This window comes from Ptychodera flava, chromosome 3 (assembly GCF_041260155.1).
Source record: "Ptychodera flava strain L36383 chromosome 3, AS_Pfla_20210202, whole genome shotgun sequence".
NCBI classification, from domain to species: Eukaryota; Metazoa; Hemichordata; class Enteropneusta; family Ptychoderidae; genus Ptychodera; species Ptychodera flava.
In genome coordinates, this window is record NC_091930.1 from 5,158,218 (window position 1) to 5,178,593 (window position 20,376).

Sequence of the window (20,376 nt, forward strand, 5' to 3'; positions counted from 1 at the left end):
GATTTTCTTGCCGTGTTATTCTATGGTGCAGTATTTATTTTATTATTGAATGTGATGCAAAATACAACATTTCTTGAATGTTCTGAGATCTGACGAATTCCAGTATCATGAATGAAAATTGAAAGTACCTCCCGTCAGATATGAATTACGTGATAAAATCGGTTCGGTTACGACGTCGACTGCCAGATGTACCAGCTGTAGTAAAAATAGCATTTGAGAATGTCGAGCAAAAGAAAAATTCTCAGTGTGAAGCATCATTTGAAAGATACTGTCGATTTCCGCGGGGTTTTTATAAAACCTAGCAAAACTCACACTGCACGTCTGCTTGAGCTCAATGCCCGTACGCTTTTAAATGAACTGCCAAACGGACATAACTATCGGATAACTGCCAACGGTAGAATTATCCGTAAACCAGGCAGACAGGCTGCTGCCCCAAGCGTTCCGAATGGTGGAAACAGAGAATAACGGTCTACCAGCTCAATGGACTGAAAATTGCTCATCTAAACGTTGGCGGATGGACAGATTGGAATGCCAATTTACGGGAAAGGATTTTACTTTGCGTTAATGCCGATATTATTTCGGTTAATGAAACTCATTTATCTCGCAATGACACTATTAGTGTTGGAAGGGTTTCGTTGGATCGGTCATAATAGAAGTCTTGCACATGTTGGTGCGACTCGTACCTTTGGAGGGGTTGGAATATTTGTAAGAGAAATTCTTAGCAATGAATTCTCAATTTCTATCGTAGACAAAGACTATACTGGCATACTGGGCATACATTTTGAGAACAAATATACAGGGTTCACGTTTGTTGTATTTCATGTTATCTGCCCCTGAAAACTCTCCTTGGGGTAGAAATGCAAATGAATTCTTTAGTCATCTGCTTGGCAAGCTTTATTTGTATGACAATGTTGACACGGTCATCATATGTGGTGATTTTAATGCACGGCTGGGTAATTTACATGAAAATGTTGACCTAGTTGATGATATATCAACCAGGCAGGTGATTGACTCTCATTTAAATCAACACGGTCATAGTTTTTGTGATTTTCTAAGAGAAGCTAAAGTCTGTGTTCTAAATGGTCGTTTTGATAACGAGAAGAACGATTTTACCTCTATTTCAAGCAGAGGTCGGTCAGTGGTTGATTATATTTGCATTCCACACGAAAGTTTACAATATTGTAGTAATTTTCGGTTATGAAAATGTCTTCACTTGTTGAAAAGTATAACATGTTTGATGCTCTTAGTGATAGATGTAAACTTCCAGATCATTCTCTTTTACTTTTTGATTTTCTTGACCGACCTAGGGATCGATTAGTTATCGGGATGACCTGTCACCGTCAATTAATATAGACAAAATTAAACGTTATCGTCTCAGTCAAACTCCAATGAATTTTCTCGACTCTGACGTTGCACGACGTGCCTTAATTGATATTATTTCTCAGATTGAAAATTATAGAGATACACAAAAGGAAATTGACGATATGTATGAGAATTTATGCACTTGTATTATTGATGAAATGAATTTGTTTATTTGTTTATTCCCTCCTATATCTGTTCAGATGATTCCAAAAAGCGGTTTCGTCATCAAAAGCCATACTGGAATGATGAGTTGCATCTTCTATGGAATAATATGAGAGAAAAAGAGAGAGTTTATCTTCAGTTTCATGGATCCAACACGACAAAGCGCAGGCTTTTGAGTGATTTTAAAATCTCCAGACAGGCTTTTGATAAGAAACTACGACAGTGTGAACGTAACTATAGAAGTAGCCTTGTTGATGATATTGAGTCAGCTTGTACAACAAATCCGAGAATGTTCTGGGATTATCTGAACAAATTGGGCCCGAAAAGATGTAAAGGTAAATTTATTCCGATGGAAGTGTATAATAATGATAATGTCGTTATAGATGATGTTAATTATGTTTTGGATAAATGGAAGGAAGATTTTTCTCGCCTGTATCAACCTTCGGATGAAAGCAGCATTGACGAGGAATTTTTCACACAAATGTGTTATCATAATCTGTATTGGAAAGTAATATGAGGGATCCATTATATGTGGAAAATTATGAATTGAACAGAAATTTTTCTGTTCAAGAAATTGAAAATGTAGTTCGTAAAGCAAAAAGAGGCAAATCGCCTGGTGTCGACAAAATTCCCTATGAAGTGTTGAAAACAGAGCTTCAATTGAGGTGTTAACTCAGCTATTTCAACTTTGTTTTGACACGGGTAAAATTCCCACCAGTTGGAAGAAATCAATAATCTGTCCGATTCCAAAGGACAGAAAAAATGACCCACGAATTCCGATGAATTATAGAGGTATCAGCTTATTGTCTACAGTGTCTAAACTGTATAGTTCTGTGATTAATACTAGAATTTTGATTTATTTAGAAAATAATAATTTACTTGTTGATGAGCAAAATGGTTTTAGGAAAGACAGAAGTTGTCAAGATCATATTTTTGTTTTAACCTCAATCAATCGTAATAGAAATGTATATGGACTGTCCACTTTTGCAACATTTATTGATTTAAGAAAGGCGTTTGATAGTGTCGATAGAAATGCATTATTGTACAAACTACTCTTGAATGGTATTGATGGTAAAATGTATGAAAGTATAAGAGAAATGTATACAGATACGTTAGCTTCTGTTAAGCTTAATACATTTCAAACAAATTGGTTTTCTACTAGTCAAGGCGTAAGACAAGGTGATAACCTTTCCCCTACTTTATTTTCAGTGTTTATTAATGATTTGGCTATGGAAATTAAAAATATGCGTAAAGGTGTCAACATTGATAATGACAATATAAGCATTTTACTATATGCAGATGATATTGTGATCCTTGCTGATAATGAAAATGACATGCAACAGATGTTAAATCATATTGATGAATGGTGTAAGAAATGGAGGATATGTGTAAATAATGCTAAATCGAAGGCTCTCCATTTCAGACGTAAAGGTGTTCATAGAAGTAACTTTGAGTTTCATATTGGAGATGTATCTTTAAGTTATTCTAATAACTATAAATATTTGGGAGTGGTACTGAATGAATTTTTAGATTATACGGTAACTGCGGATGTAACTTCCGAAGCCGCAAGTAGAGCTCTAGGAGCCCTCAATGTTAAATTTAAGGGGTTGAAAAATATGGGTTTTAGAACATATACAAAAATGTATGAAGCAAGTGTTGTACCGATTCTCGACTATTGCTCTGGTGTTTGGGGATTTTCAAAACTTGATAAGTGTGAATCGGTTCAAAATAGAGCTCTGAGATTTTATCTAGGAATTCACAGATTCTCTCCCCTCCCAGCTGTTATGGGTGATACAGGATGGAGTTCATGTAGAGATCGTAGATTTCTGAATATGTTGAGATTATGGAAACATTTGACTAATTTAGATGAACATAGAATAACCAAGAGAGTATTTTTGTGGGATTATTCTCTGAATTACAATAACTGGTCCTCAGAAATATATAAAATCATAGATGATATTGATTTGCATGAAGATGTACTTTTTAACTTGAATGTTAATGTAATTAAGGAGAAAATCTTGCGGAAAACCTGTGAAACATGGTTGGAGAATATTCACCATAATTCGAAGCTGCGAACTTATGTTAATTTAAGTTCAATTACAAAGTAGAAAAATATGTAACGCTTAACTTAAGTCGAAGTCAGCGGTCTTTAATTGCTCAGTTGCGTATGGGTATCCTACCACTTCGTATTGAAACAGGTAGATTTAGACGTGAACCACTAAATGATCGACTTTGTAGATTTTGTAACATGAATGTTATTGAGGATGAAAGTCATTTTCTCTTTGATTGTCACCAATATGATGAAATACGTCAACAACATCTTGGTCAAATATTGGCGACTATTCAAGGGATGCAAAATGAAGAGAAGCTGGAATATCTTTTTTCTGGTCCAGTAAGACAGCTTGCAAATTTTGTTGAAAAGGCGTTTTATAGAAGGAAGGAGATTTTGTATGTTTAATTTTGATACGATTCATTTGTATAGATCAACTATCAATTCCTCACTTTCTGTTATTGTACTTGTTAAGATGTAAATGGTGACTTATAAGTCCATAGGGCTGGGCAACCTGAGAGTTGCAGGTCACAATAATAAATAAATACTACTACTACTACTATATAGAATTTCCCAAACTTAATGTTGCTTACCTGTTGACGGAATTCTTCAGTGTCCTCGTTCAACTGTATTTCTCGGTAACGTGTTTCACCCCATTTAGTCTCCTACTACTGCTTCCCATGACTGTTTCTGACAATTTCGCGCAGTCTTCTGGACGGGTTTCTTCAGTCACCTCGTTCTCTGATGATAGATCCACCTGTATTTCTCGGTCACGTGTTTCATCCCCATTTCGTCTACTACTACAATTTGCCATGACTGTTTCTGACAATTCCATGCGGTAATATCCCGGACTTCTCTCCTGTATGCTTGTGAATTTTACCTGTACTTTGGATATCGCCCGTACGACTCTGAAACGAATAGTGTGCAAATTGTAAATTGCGTCGCTTTATGTCATAGGCTTCATTTACCTTCTTAATAGATTTCTTACTTCCCAACTTGAGCTTGCGGCAAAAGGGAAGAAAGTAATTAATTTCCCTTTAAACTCTAGCAAATATTGTACGAGGAAACTTTACCATAAATCTTTACACTTGTCAAAGTTAGGCTAAGAAATACTACTCGGCGTAAATGACATCCCATTGATTCAATGTGAAATACTATCGGCAATGCCGATTGTAAGATGTCATTGATAAAAAATTCGGCAAATCGATTCAAATTGGAGAGCCTTGAACATAACAAAGATCTATTTCTGCCTGACATGTTTACAAAATAATGATGACAATTCACTGTCCTGTATAGAATTCCACTACCTCTAATATATTTTTACTGATTCTATACAAGGGACACATGTAAGTGGTCGGACACTGTACCATCGATGTTAACTTTTAGTGATTATTGTAAGTATGCATTAGTTCTTGAATTCTCTCAAAATATTATTATCTCAGAGGTGTCTTATCGTCCCTACCAGGGTCAAGTTAAATCTGTTTGATTCCAGTGACGTATACGTAAGCCCTATCACACATTCACTGGAAAGAGATGTTAAGGCTGCGCTCACAAATAATTGGTAGGCGTTAAAGGATTTAAAAATTCGAGAAAATATTTTTTTTGTTTTTATTTTCAGATTCAACAAGTTTGGTAGGTCATTCAATAACAATTAATGAATAACACTGTAACGTCGTCCATTGGCTCTAATACTAATGATAAATAAATTTGGAACCATGTGAGCATTTCATGACTGTTATTTGGAATTTAAAATATAACGTTCGATTAATGCCTCTGAATTTGCATAAGAAAAACCAGATATGAACTAAATATTCTAACGTGTTTTACAACAGGTTCATCAATAGTAGTACGCTTCACAGAACAATAAGATATCTGTTATATCACGGAAAAAAAACAACATTGCATAAACTTCATTAATATGCAAGCCACACTAACCAAAATCTAATCAGTTCTTGCAAGTAGCAATATGGTATCTGTCTACCAAAGTTGTATTGAATTCGTTCAGGTGTTTTTGAGTTATCGTGTAAACAGACAGACAGACAGACAGACAGACACACTAACATACACACACACGGACAGACAGACAGACATCGCAATGACATTAGCCCACGTGTTTACACACGTGAGCTAACAACAATACCGCTGGTAATGAGAGGCAAAAGCTGCAACTGTTGATTGTGTGTTTTTATATTTCCGTCCATGTATCAATATACAGTTTTAGCTCATATCGGCAACAACAGAGCCCTATATGTGTGTGCTATTGTCGATGATGAATTAGAGTCCGGACTGAAATTCATCATTGTGAGTGATACAAATGCACGGAACATAACGCGACTTAACATAATAACAACTGTTGACACTAAAGCAATTTTTTAAGGAAGTATAACAAGATTCTGTTGGCACAAAAAATATGGAAAACTAACATATTAAATTGTAGCTACTTCCCTTTTACATGAGGAATAGGAATCTTACTTTCTTTCATATTCATGTCAGAAAGACAAATTTAGACACTGAAGGTGTTTGGATAAAACGTTAAGATACTGATGGCAGATTGTAAAATGGTTAGGAAATCAGTTTAAACACATTGATTCGTAGAATTTGAAACGAATACATGGGAGTAACCAAGGAGTAAATGATCATTAGATATATGTTGACTCGATATTTTTCAATTTTCATTCGGTGTATCAACATCATTTTCTTGTACTTAAAATTAAAAAAATTATGTTGGAATGTGTTAAGCTTACAGCTTGCGTAGGACTATGCAGCGGTGTTATTGTAAGTTTAAGATTTTACATGTCTTGACTGAAGGGCAACTGCCAGCAATATTCAATTCATAAACATATATGAAGGCTATAGTTATAAGGTGTCTTACTATTTTAACAGAATAGGATGTAACAAAGATATTGCAGTTGATACAAATAGTAAAGTACAGCAAAAAAGGTCAAAATCAATATTCTTGCTTAATGAAGCTTTGCCTATAATTGGGAGGGATGGGACTTAATTTTTCGATTTCGATTTGTTTTAGGTTAATTAAGGGGGGGGGGGGCGTCAAAAGCAATTTAGGAATTCAATGGGCATATCTCCAGCCTCCCTCAGTTTTTGTGAATGTTGATTCAATGTGCAACTTTGTTCTGTAAATACTCGTGTTTTTGTGGAGGCGCGGAATGGTGGTATTGGTGGCGGGAAAGCCAGAAATTCCCATGTCCTTGGCATATTTACTCTCTTGAATGATCAGTAATGTGAAGAGCAGTCTCTTTGTAGATATGGTACAGAGCAGAGGCGAACGCTTGAACTGTATTTTACGGTAAATAGGGATTCAGGCCTAAAATAACCCGTCAGAGTTTGTTTTAGCTTTTATTGAATCGAACGGCGGCAGTGTTGCAGCAAGGACGCGCCCCTGCGACAATGTCCCTAAAACGGAACCCCCTGTCCAGCATTCTCGCGCACTGCGGGTCATCTCGACTGCACTCAAGGAGTCGTCTGTGTTCAATGGATGTAGTCTGCCAGTTATGCCTTTGTTTGGCATGATTAATTTGAGCTTATATTTATTTACTTTCGAAGCTGTGACTAAACATTTGGTGATAAAATTAGTCATAACCAGCAAAGTCCTTCATTTGTAAAAAACAAATAGCATGGTAGATATTCAAGAGCTTTTGAAGTACGCAATTTTGTCGGAAAAGGTGTTTCTTCTCTGCACATCGCTATCATTTTGCGAAGCTCGCATCAACGCTCAGACTGCAAGATCTGCTTTGCCAGAGGGCGCTCTATACGTTCTCCCCTTCGTGAGAAGGGGCGTAGAGAGCGCCCTCGAGCAATGGGTCTTTCAGTCTAATGTACTCTGTAAACCTAGGCTGCTGTAAACCCATGCCACTGAAATTAAATTATTACAAACTTCGCTATTACAACTTCGCTTTCCTAATACTATATAGGGCTCAGCCCTTGGTGTCGCGCCAGAGGTTAAGATTGGCAATGTTATTTGTATTGATTCATGATAAAATGTAATTAATTGTTACTTCATAAACGGTTTATATGACAACTATGCCCAGTTTCCCTCTGATGAAAGCAGTCCACGTACTTACACGACGTCATACCCTTTCAGCAGTGCAGGATTAGATTTTCTGTAACGTGTAAAAATTTTGGACAAAAATGGCAATCTTTACAATGATAACAGCCTATTGCGTTAAACAAGGGACGTATTATGCAATCATTATCATTGCAATGGTAACCGCACTACCAACCTTCCACTTGCAGCTGAAAACTATAGCGTTCTGTCTAAAAACTGGCAATTTTGGAATCTAATTATTGACGCAGGGGGCGCTTTTCTAAAATCCAATCCCAGCATTCTTTGCGTATGCCCCCGTTCATATGCACGACAGTTTTCTCCCTTTATCTATATTAATGATATTTTGTATCACGATAAGGTGCATAATAACATTTACTGGCCTATAAAGAAGTACATTTAATAAATGGCATGTTATAAAATAGTAATTTGTTTCGAATTGTTTATTTACGAGTACTCAAAAAAGAAAAAACATGGCGTCGCCATGAAAAGAAGGGTACACTTCCGGTTACTCGCATATTATGAATATGCGCATGCTTAGTCAGTAAGCAGCTGGCGCGACTATTAACGTGTATAATCAATTAAGAAAATCTCCACCTGTGTATATTTCGTTGCGAAGTGTAAATGAAGTTAGTTTATGCAGTTTTTTGTAAGGAGGCGATTATTGACGATGTATGCTCGCAATGCGCCCCGTGATAGGTTGACCTACAGTGTGTGTAGCGTTTGCGGTTGACCACAGTTTCTTGCAAGGCTGAGGTAACTACTGTCACAGTAAAAAGATCGATAACGGTAGACCTGCAGTGGAAGGGTACATTGTACAGTTCCATGTCTACCTATATAGGTGCGTTTGGGCATACTGTTCTCAACACATGAATCACATTCTAAAATGCCGAGCACGCTCGATTCTCTTCGCTACCTTTCCGGAAATAGCCGATCTGCGTTCCGAAAACGGAGAACAAAACCCTGGTCTGATCCAGGAGCAGACGAGAACAAGATGGCAGAAACCAACCAGCAGCCCGAAAATGAAAATGTTAGTACTATGTTGCTATTACATGAAAAACGTCTGTTGATACAAGTTCGAGATAGCTGAATTATTATTTCAACTTTGATCTTTCCATTCATGTGATTTTTTCGTTTTGGAGTGATCTCGGAAATTTTCGAGAGTAAACTGTTATACAAATACTACAAACGCCATCATCGTAATATAGGGGTAATTCATATGACCAACGATGATTAAAATCTGTACCACTATGGAAACAGGATCTCCTTTGTGACAATTGCCAGTCACCGTGACTACAATCACATTTCTTCGACGTCCTGACAAAGCGATGCTGTGTCACCACGCCGTCAAGAACAAGAACATTCATAGGAAGCTCGCCCTCATCGGATGTTCTCCTGACGAGAACAGTACGCCCAAACGCACGCTATAAGCCGTGTACACATAGCATCAATGGCTTATACAGCGGTACGTGTAATATTTCGTCTCAAGTTTTGGCTGTCTTCAGGGAACTGACATAAATTACAGGGGGGGGGCGGTGTTTTTTTGGGGTGGGTTGCCATTTTTCGCGCAAGCATTTTTGAAGGGTCATGCATTTTGTGCAAGCCTATGGGGATGGTCAACTCTTTACATGCATCAAAGCTGAAAATGCATGTGCACGTATTGAAGAATATGGAATACTGAAAAAAGAAAAAAATACCTCCTGGCACTTTCATTTTCTGCTATTTCCATTTCGGCGCGCCCTTCGGGAGCAAATTTCTGGTATAATATACAATGTATTGATGATCCAAGCAGCCACATTGATTTAAATTGTCATGATTTCCACTTATTCAACTCCTCTATTGTGCCTAACTGTCCCCTATAATGACTCTTTCAATAACATTTTGGGAGATCACTTATCTGACATCATTCTCCTATTGACAATACATTGGGAATAGGTCGGTGTCAAACGTTCATGTCGCTGTATGTACATTTTTCACTTTTTGAGGACATTGATAGAATACAAACTATTCAGAATAGTGCATAGTGTCATCAATAACTACTGGAAGCTTCAGGTCGAACAAATTTTGAATAGCAATTTAGGATCAGATAACCTATGAGTTATTTGTAGTTTCCTCATAGCTCTACATGTATAGTGATAATACTAATAATAATAAATATAAGTTTATATGAAAATAATAACGCGAATAATAATAGGTTCAATTTCCGTGAAAATTTCACCCTAAGGGATTTTGGGTCGAAAAGACCAAATATGATATCGATTTCACTGCCCCATGTTTCCATGGTAACCATTTGGGGTTGAAAATTTCAGTTTTTCTAATATCCCATGAAAAGTTACTTTGATTGATATGAAATTACCTAATGGGGGAGTTCGGGTCACAGAACACAAAAACCAGACTTATCTTAATGTTTCGAGTTGCCATGGTAACTATTTTGGGATTGAAAATGTTACTTTTTCCCTAATTCCTATTAAAGAACTATTGATTGATGTAAAAAATTGATAATAAGGGTTTTTCTTGTTAGCACACCAAAAAAATCACACTCATTTTAATGTGAGATGTTTCCATGGTAACCATTCAGGAGTAAAAATTACCAGTTTTTCAAAGATTCCACCTAAAATCCAGTAACCAACAGAATATGTTATATCAAAGGGATATTTTGGGTTAAAAAAACCAAATATTCAGTGTAAAAATCCAGTAATCAACAGAAATATTATACCAAAGGGTTATTTTGGGTTAGAAAGACAAAACATGATATCCATTTTTACTGCCCTGTGTTTCCATAGTAACCTATTTGCATTTTAAAATTTCAAAGTTTTTCCAAATTCCATTAAAAGTAATCCCAGTTACTATGCAAATGCTCTCCTAAGTGTATTTATCACAGCATGAACTCCATGTTCATTTTTGTTTCATGTTGCCATGGTAACCATTTTGGTAACCACAGTTTTTTTTATTTAAAACCATGCATATTTTAGATCAGGGGTATCTTTTTTCGTTAACCAGACAAGAAAAGGCTACTTTACGAGATTCTGCCCATGAAGTGAATTTTCTAGTCTTTTGATGTGTATACTTGCACACCTTTAATACCCAAGGAAACAGGTATAATGGACGACAGTGGGACTCAAAAGTTCTGTGACCTATTAACAACCCGTTTCACTCTCAGAGTTGTATGCAAATTTTATTTTGATGCCGTATGTTATGGGTTCGAATCCGATTGAAAACTATCCGTATTTAAAAGTCGCCATGGCAACCTGACAACAAGCACTGAGACATACTGTAGCAGGGCTAAAAATTGGCCATGGCCCTTCTGCTGAGAGGAGGCATAATTTCTGTGTCATTGTGATTGATACATTATTATCAAAATGCAACGAGAATGCGTTTTTATTGGCCATCGTTTCCTGTGCCTGTCATTCAAGTACGTCAGTTCAGATATTGAAACTTTGTTGCAAAGTTCCACCGCACGGCCGGTCGTCTTCGTAATTTCCAGAACAAAGTCACATTATGTGCCCAGCTGGGTTTGACTGCATTTATCTACCTCGTCCCAAAGTGACGGACGGATCTTACAACCTTTCAGCATGGTGAAAAACGCATTTATTGATTCGCCAAGGCCTGTGGATTCGCTTATTTTTGCACAAGTGCTACATGGACATACGAAAAAGTTCGACTCACCCTTGCCCTCTCGATTGTTGAATACAACCACGGTCCATCATGATGAGAGTTCTCGAATCAAAAACTGTAGCCGTGCTCGAATACAGTGTCTTCTCATTAAATTACGTCATTCTGATATACAATTGTTAGCATTCCAAATCTGTCACCCTGTTTTTTTCAAGTTTGGAGAAGGGCAGCATTTCCATCTGAATGATTGAACGACGTGAAACGCAAAATTCCATCGCAATTATGATACACTGTACAGTAGAAATACTGTATACGCTCCAGGTACGTATAACTATAAGCTTATATACTCCACAAAATGGCCACAGGCGGCGTGAACTTTCTGAAAGGATTTCCTAAACGTCCTACTTGTTACCTTAGAGACTCACATGTGATGTCCTGAAAATTATTCTCTGCAGTAATTCCAGTTTCTGTCAACATGCAAAGCTGAATGACATGATTATAACACGGGATGTTGTGTGCAGACGACACATTCACGCGCACGTTCACTCAATTGCGCATGCTCATATTGGCAGGCTACACGCACCAAATTCACGCACCACTGGCAAAAGAGTGCGCATGCGTAAAGTTATATTTGTAGCACAGATCTCGTGGAAACTCATGCCTTTGCTCTATTTCCATCCCAAAACTTCCTTGATTGCTTACAGTTAATGCACATGAACAAAATAAAACAACAACGTCAGTATACGGAGAGGGTTTATTTTTTTCGCCACAACTACAAATGCCACGCTGCAGATACGTTACAAGGCCAATTACACTGGCATAGACTGTCCACAGTCGCTGTGCCTTGTTTTCTACACACGCCCACGACTGCCACGATGGCCTGCATTCGAAGGCTACGCTGTGCAGCTCAGCAGCTGTGACTCGAGCACGCGCTGCCAGACACAGCGACTGTCAGTTTTTGCAAGTATATGAATATTCATAAGGGTAGTGATGTCAAAAGGAACACCTAACTGGGCGGAGAGAATATACGTACGACAATTAGAAGTCACCCCTATTGACAAAATTAAAATAAACAACACCTCTTTTTCAGAATTCCCACAGCTTCAATGAACTGTTATTAGATTTCTATATAATACTTATAGCCCCTAAACTTGTAATAATAATAATAATAATAATAATAATAATAATAATAATAATAATAATAATATAGTATTATATAGAAATAATAACGCGAATAATAATAGGTTCAATTTCCCTGAAAATTTCACCATAGGGGTATTTTGGGTCGAAAAGACCAAATATGATATCGATTTCACTGCCCCATGTTTCCATGGTAACCATTTTAGGGTTGAAAATTTCAGTTTTTCTAATATCTCATGAAAAATTACTTTGATTGATATGAAAATTATTTACTTGGGGAGTTCGGTAAGACAACACAAAAACAGACTAATTTTAATGTTTCAAGTTGCCATGGTAACAATTTTGGGATTGAAAATGTGACTTTTTCCCTAATTTCAATTAAATAACTATTGATTGATTGATGTAAAAAATTGATCAGAAGGGTTTTTCTGATTAGCACACCAAAAAAAATCACACGATTTAAAGGTGAGATGTTTCCATGGCAACCATTCAGGAGTAAAAATTACCAGTTTTTCAAAGATTCCACCTAAAATCCAGTAATCAACAGAAAGTGTTATATCAAAGGGATATTTTGGGTTAGAAAGACTAAATATCCAGTGTAAAAATCCAGTAATCAAAAGAAATATTATAACAAACGGTTATTTTGGGTTAGAAAGATATAATATGATATCCAATTTTACTGCCCTATGTTTCCATAGTAACCTATTTATGTTTTAAAATTTCAATTTTTTTCCCAAATTCCATTAAATGTTATCCCAGTTACTATGCAAATGCTCTCCTAAGTGTATTTATCAAAGCATGAACTCCATGTTCATTTTTGTTTTATGTTGCCATGATAACATTTTTTTATTTAAACCATAATTCACTGTTTTTTATTTATTTCATTGATTTCTAAGTAACAACTTTTAACATTTGTTTATTTATTTCATTGATTTCTATTTAACAACTTTTAACGTTTGTTCTATAATAATAATAATTGTAATTTCTTTGCCTTCAGCTAGGAAGAATAATAAAGATAATGTATACTGGGGCCATTCTGGTCAAAATTATGCTTTTCGTTAATTTTAGTGTGTGAGAATTAATTTTATATAGACCAGAAATAATTTTTCAAGCATTTTTAACTTTGTTTACCCAAATAAGTGTTCTATAGTATAGTACTAACTTATTATGCATTCATTTAATTAAGTTTATGCCTTCAAATTAATTTTATGTGCTAAAATTAATTCTACTAGTATCTCAAATTAATTTTATGAACCCAATTCCCCTTAGCACCCAATGTACCATTATTTATCACAAGCAGTAACAGTAGCGCCCATTTTTTTTTAAATTAAAACATGATTCACTGGTACATATTTATTTATGGATTCATAATTAACGACGTATTAATATTCATTTTAAATCATTTATTATGATTTCTTTGCCTCATTCCAGGAAGAATAATGAAGACAAATTATTTCTGATTGTTCAACTAAAGTAAAATTATAGGTGCATTATTTTTTGTGTGACCTGGCGTGACCCCATATACTCTATGATTAGCTAGATCTCCCCTTTCCATGGTAGCAACGGCTAAATTTGAACATAGTGCCTGTATACCTTTAAACACTTTTTTAAAACCCAGCAGGCCAAGACAAGGGGGAAATATTACAAGTTAAATGTTTCGTGTTTAATACTGCCCTGGTTGTAAAGAAAATTAATAACACAAACTCTCAATAAATTTTGCCCTATTTCTCACTTGTGCGAACGTCGTAGGAAACACTTATTGCAACAATTTACCCTAATATAAAGAATCGGCTGTCAATTAAACTGCGGTTGCTAACCAACGGAGGTAAACAGTGAGACTAAACGTGCCCAGAAATACTAGCGCAATAGACTAATCGTTTTGGCGTGTGCCAACTCACTTATAGAAAACCGCAAAGACTAGTCGTTTTGGCGTGTGCCGGCTAATCGGCTAACAAAAAACAGGAAACTGCAAAACCGCAAAAAGCGATAAAGAAATGTAAATAGCTACGGAATAGTTTCTATAAAAATCTCTACACATGTGTGTCAACCTGGGGCCTATAGCACAATGGAATAGCCAGTATTATTGTAAAAGGCGATAGTCATATCAAACTATTGACATGCGGCAAAAATAATTAATCTTTCCACCTTTCAGCTTGGTGAAAAACGCATTTATTGATTCGCCAAAGGCCTGTGGATTCGCTTATTTTTGCACAACTGCTACATGGACATAGGAAAAAGTTCGACTCACCCTAGCCTCTCGATTGTTGAATATAACCACGGTCCATGATGAGAGTTCTCGAATCAAAAACTGTAGCCGTGCTCGAATACAAATGTCTTCTCATTAATTTACGTCATTGTTATACAAGAGTTAGCATTCAAAAGTCTATCACCCTGGTTTTTTAAAGTTTGGAGAAGGGCGGTGTTTCCATCTGAATGATTGAACGACGTGAAACGCAAAATTCCATCGCATATTATCCGGCAATATGTACAGTAGAAATACTGTAAACGCTCCAGGTACGGTATAAGCTTATACTCCACAAAATGGCTACAGGCGGCATGAACTTTCTGAAAGGATTTCCTAAACGTCCTACTTGTTACCTTAGAGACTCACATGTGTTGTCCTGAAAAGTATTTTCTGCAGTAATTCCAGTTTCTGTCAACTTGCACAACATTTTAAAGCTTAACGACTAGCACGAGATGAAGAAGTTCCAGACTACACGTTCACGCGCATATACGTACACTCAATTGCGCATGCTCATATTGTCAGCTGCACTGGCATAGACTCTCCACAGTCGCTAGCGCTGTGCCTTGTTTTGTGCGCGCGCGCGCCCACGCAACGATGGGCCTGTCACGCTATACTACGCTGTGCATGTGAGCTGCCAGACACAGCGACCTTCGGTTTTTGCAAGTATATGAATATTCATAAGGGTAGTGACGTCAAAAGAAACATCTATCTAACTGGGCGGAGAGAATATATACTAGCTGGTAGACCTATTAATACGCGGTATGTTTTTATTTTTCATTTTTAATTTTATTTGGCTATGGTACTTGTAATTTTTTTTTTGATTAACGGATGTGTGGAGTTCCATAAAGTATCCGGATCTGGCTGAAATCCGACCGGTCGCTTGCAAGAACGTCCAGACCCTGGGATCGCGTCGCGATTCGCGTCGCGTCAATACCTGCTGGTATCGCTTAAACTGCTTAGTGTCACTTTTCCGACAAGCATTACCCTTTGGCTTAATGATATCCCCCCTCTCTCCGTACAGTATGATGCATAATTCTGCGCTGCACGTACGACAATTAGAAGTCACCCCTATTGACAAAATTAAAATAAACAACACCTCTTTTTTAGAATTTCCACAGCTTCAATGAACTGTTATTAGATTTCTATATAATACTTATAGCCCCTAAACTTGTAATAAATAATAATATAATTAATATAAGTATTATATAGAAATAATAACGCGAATAATAATAGGTTCAATTTCCGTGAAATTTTCACCATAAGGGTATTTTGGGTCGAAAAGACCAAATATGATATCGATTTCACTGCCCCATGTTTCCATGGTAACCATTTTAGGGGTTGAAAATTTCAGTTTTTCTAATATTCCATGAAAAGTTACTTTGATTTTATATGAAAATTATCTAGTGGGGGAGTTCGGGTCAGAGAACACAAAAACCAGAATTATTTTAATGTTTCGAGTTGCCATGGTAACTATTTTGGGATTGAAAATGTTACTTTTTCCCTAATTCCTATTAAAGAACGATTGATTGATGTAAAAATTTGATCATAAGGGTTTTTCTGGTAAGCACACCAAAAAATATCTCACTCATTTTAATGTGAGATGTTTCCATGGCAACCATTCAGGAGTAAAAATTACCAGTTTTTTAAAGATTTCACCTAAAATCCAGTAATCAACAGAATGTGTAATATCAAAGTGATATTTTGGGTTAGAAAGACCAAATATCCAGTGTAAAAATCCAGTAATCAACAGAAATATTATACCAAAGGGTTATTTTGGGTTAGAAAGACAAAATATGATATCAATTTTTACTGCCCTGTGTTTCCATAGTAACCTATTTGCATTTTAAAATTTCATTTTTTTTTTCCAAATTCCATTAAAAGTAATCCCAGTTACTATGCAAATGCTCTCCTAAGTGTATTTATCACAGCATAAACTCCATGTTCATTTTTGTTTTATGTTGCCTTGGTAACCATTTTGGAACCACAGTTTTTATTTAAAACCATAGACCCTCTAGAGGATCTATGCATAAACATAATTCACTGTTTTTTATTTATTTAATGGATTTCTAAGTAACAACTAAGAAATTTGTTCTATAATAATAATAATTGTAATTTCTTTGCCTTCATTCTAGGATGAATAGTAAACATAATGTATATTGGGGCCATTCTGGTCAAAATTATATTTTCCGTTAATTTTAATGTGTTAGAATTAATTTTATATAGACCAGAAATAATTTTTGAAGTATTTTTTATTTTGTTTAATGCAGTCATCCCAAATAGGCTAAGTGTTATATAGTACAGTACTAACTCATTATGCATCGAATTATGTTTATGCCTTCAAATTAATTTTATGTGCTTAAAATTAATTCTACTAGTATCTCAATTAATTTTATGAACCCAATTCCCCTTATCACCCAGTGTACCATTATTTATCACAGGCAGTAACAGTAGCGCACAGTTTTTTTAATTTAAAACATAATTCACTGGTGCTTATTTATTTTATATATTATAATGAACAACGTATTAATATTCATGTTATAATAATTTATTTTGATTTCTTTGCCTCATTCCAGGAAGAATAATGAAGACAAATTATTTCTGATTGTTTAACTAAATTAAAATTATGATCATGTAGTGGTGCATTATTTTTTGTGTGACCTGGCCTGGCCATAAACTTTATGATTAGCTAGATCTCCCCTTTCCATGGTAGCAACGGCTAAATTTGAACATGGTGCCTGTATACCTTTAAACATTTTTTTAAACCAGCAGGCCAAGACAAGGGGGAAATATTACAAGTTAAATGTTTCATGTTTAATACTGCCCAGGGCTCGAAATTAACTTTTTTCCCTGGTAGTCCACTTGGGCTACCATTTTCTGAAGTTGGTAGCCCAGTGACAGTGGATTGTAGCCCATGCATATTTTAGATCAGGGGTATTTTTTTCGTTAACCAGACAAAAAAAGGCTATTTTTCAAGATTCTGCCTATGAAGTGAATTTTCTAGTCTTTTGATGTGTATACTTGCACACCTTTAATACCCAAGGAAACAGGTATAATGGACGACAGTGGGACTCCAAAGTTTTGTGACCCATTAACAACCCGTTCAACCCTCAGAGTTGTATGCAATTTTAAAAGTCGCCATTACAACCTGACAACAACATGGCCTTTTCAGCACTAAGACATAGTGTAGCAGGGCTACAAATAGGCCATGGCCCTTCTGTCGGGAGGAGGCATAATTTCTGTGTCATTGTGATTGATACATTATTATCAAAATGCTACGAGAATGCGTTTTTATTGGCCATCGTTTCCTGTGTCTGTCATTCAAGTACGCCAGTTCAGATATTGAAACTTTGTTGCAAAGTTCCACCGCACGGCCGGTTGTCTTCGTAATTTCCAGAACAAAGTCATATTATGGCAAATTTTTGTGCCCAGCCTGGTTTGACTGCATTTATCTAGCTCGTCCCAAAGTGACGGACGCATCTTTCAACTTTCAGCTTGGTGAAAAACGAATTTATTGATTCGCCAAAGCCTGTGGATTCGCATATTTTTGCACAAGTGCTACATGGACATAGGAAAAAGTTCGACTCACCCTAGCCCTCTCGATTGTTGAATAAAACCACGGTCCATGAGTTCTCGAAAACTGTAGTGTAGCATTCCAAAGTCTGTCACCCTGTTTTTTTTCAAAGTTTGGAGAAGGGCGGCATTTCCATCTGAATGATTGAACGACGTGAAACGCAAAATTCCATCGCATATAGACAGGCAATATGTACAGTACCGTCAGTAGAAATACTGTATACGCTGCAGTGCTGAGTTACGTAAGCTTATAAGCTTATACTCCACAAAATGGCCACAGGCGGCGTGAACTTTCTGAAAGGATTTCCTAAACGTCCTTCTTGGTACCTTAGACACTCACATGTGATATCCTGAAAAGTATTCTCTGCAGTAATTCCAGTTTCTGTCAACATTCCAACGACACGATAGCGCGAGATCGGAGACGTTCTAATGTCACGCCACGCACTCCCAATAGCGCATGCTCTGGGATTCGCGTCGCGTCTCTGAAGGGCGCGCGCGTGTTCCGACAGAGAAGAACGCGAATCGCAGGGTCTCTGCCAGATTACACTGCCAGGGCGAAACATGCGAAATGCAGAAAAATGTTTATTCTGCAATGCCAATATGACGCTTACGAAGTAAGTCTGAATAAGTTTAAAATTATACAACAGAATGAATCCATTGTACATTGGTACATTGATACGTTTATGAAAGAATTAGTACAGGATACGTTATGTTAGAGTTGGGGTGGGGGAGGGGAATATTCGTTCGGTGGTCGCAGCATAGCAATTTCACTGCAGAGAGAGAGAGAGAGAGAGAGAGAGAGAGAGAGAGAGAGAGAGATTGTTAATTTATATCGGAAATCTTTTTCATAGTCGTGACTTTTGATGGAAGAAAACTAAAAACAAAATTAAATTGAACCGATTGAACGTGTATCCGTAAAGTTCGCACAAAAGTTAAAAGTCTAGGCCTGCTGGTATCGCGTAAACTGCTTAGTGTCACTTTTCCGACAAGCATTTAATTACCCCTTGGCTTAATGATATCCCCCTCTCTCCGTACAGTATAATGCATAATTCTGCGCTGCACGTAAAACAATTGGAAGTCACCCCTATTGACAAATTAAAATAAACAACACTTCTTTTTCAGAATTCCCACAGCTTCAATGAACTGTTATTAGATTTCTATATAATACTTATAGCCCCTAAACTTGTAATAATAATAATAATAATAATAATAATAATAATAATAATAATAATAATATTATTATTATTAATATAAGTATTATATAGAAATAATAACGCGAATAATAATAGGTTCAATTTCCGTGAAAATTTCACCATAAGGGTATTTTGGGTCGAAAAGACAAAATATGATATCGATTTTACTGCCCCATGTTTCCATGGTAACCATTTCAGGGGTTGAAAATTTCAGTTTTTCTAATATCCAATGAAAAGTTACTTTGATTGATATGAAAATTATCTAGCAGGGGGAGTTCGGGTCAGACAACACAAAAACCAGACTTATTTTAATGTTTTGAGTTGCCATGGTAACTATTCTGGGATTGAAAATGTTACTTTTTCCCTAATTCCTATTAAAGAACTATTGATTGATGTAAAATTGATAATAAGGGTTTTTCTGGTTAGCACACCAAAAAACATCACACTCATTTTAATGTGAGATGTTTCCATGGCAACCATTCAGGAGTAAAAATTACCAGTTTTTCAAAGATTCCATCTAAAATCCAGGAATCAACAGAATGTGTTATATCAAAGGGATATTTTGGGTTAGAAAGACCAAATATCCAGTGTAAAAATCCAGTAATCAACAGAAATATTATACCAAAGGGTTATTTCGGGTTAGAAAGACAAAATATGATATCCATTTTTACTGCCCTGTGTTTCCATAGTAACTTATTTGCGTTTTAAAATTTCAATTTTTTTCCTTAGTCCATTAAAAGTAATCCCAGTTACTATGCAAATGCTCTCCTAAGTGTATTTATAACAGCATGAACTCCATGTTCATTTTTGTTTTATGTTGCCATAGTAACCATTTCCGTAACCACAGTTTTTTTATTTAAAACCATAGACCCTCGAGAGGGTCTATGTTAAAACATAATTCACTGTTTTTTATTTATTTTATGGATTTCTAAGTAACAACTTTTAACATTTGTTCCATAATAATAATAATAATTGTAATTTC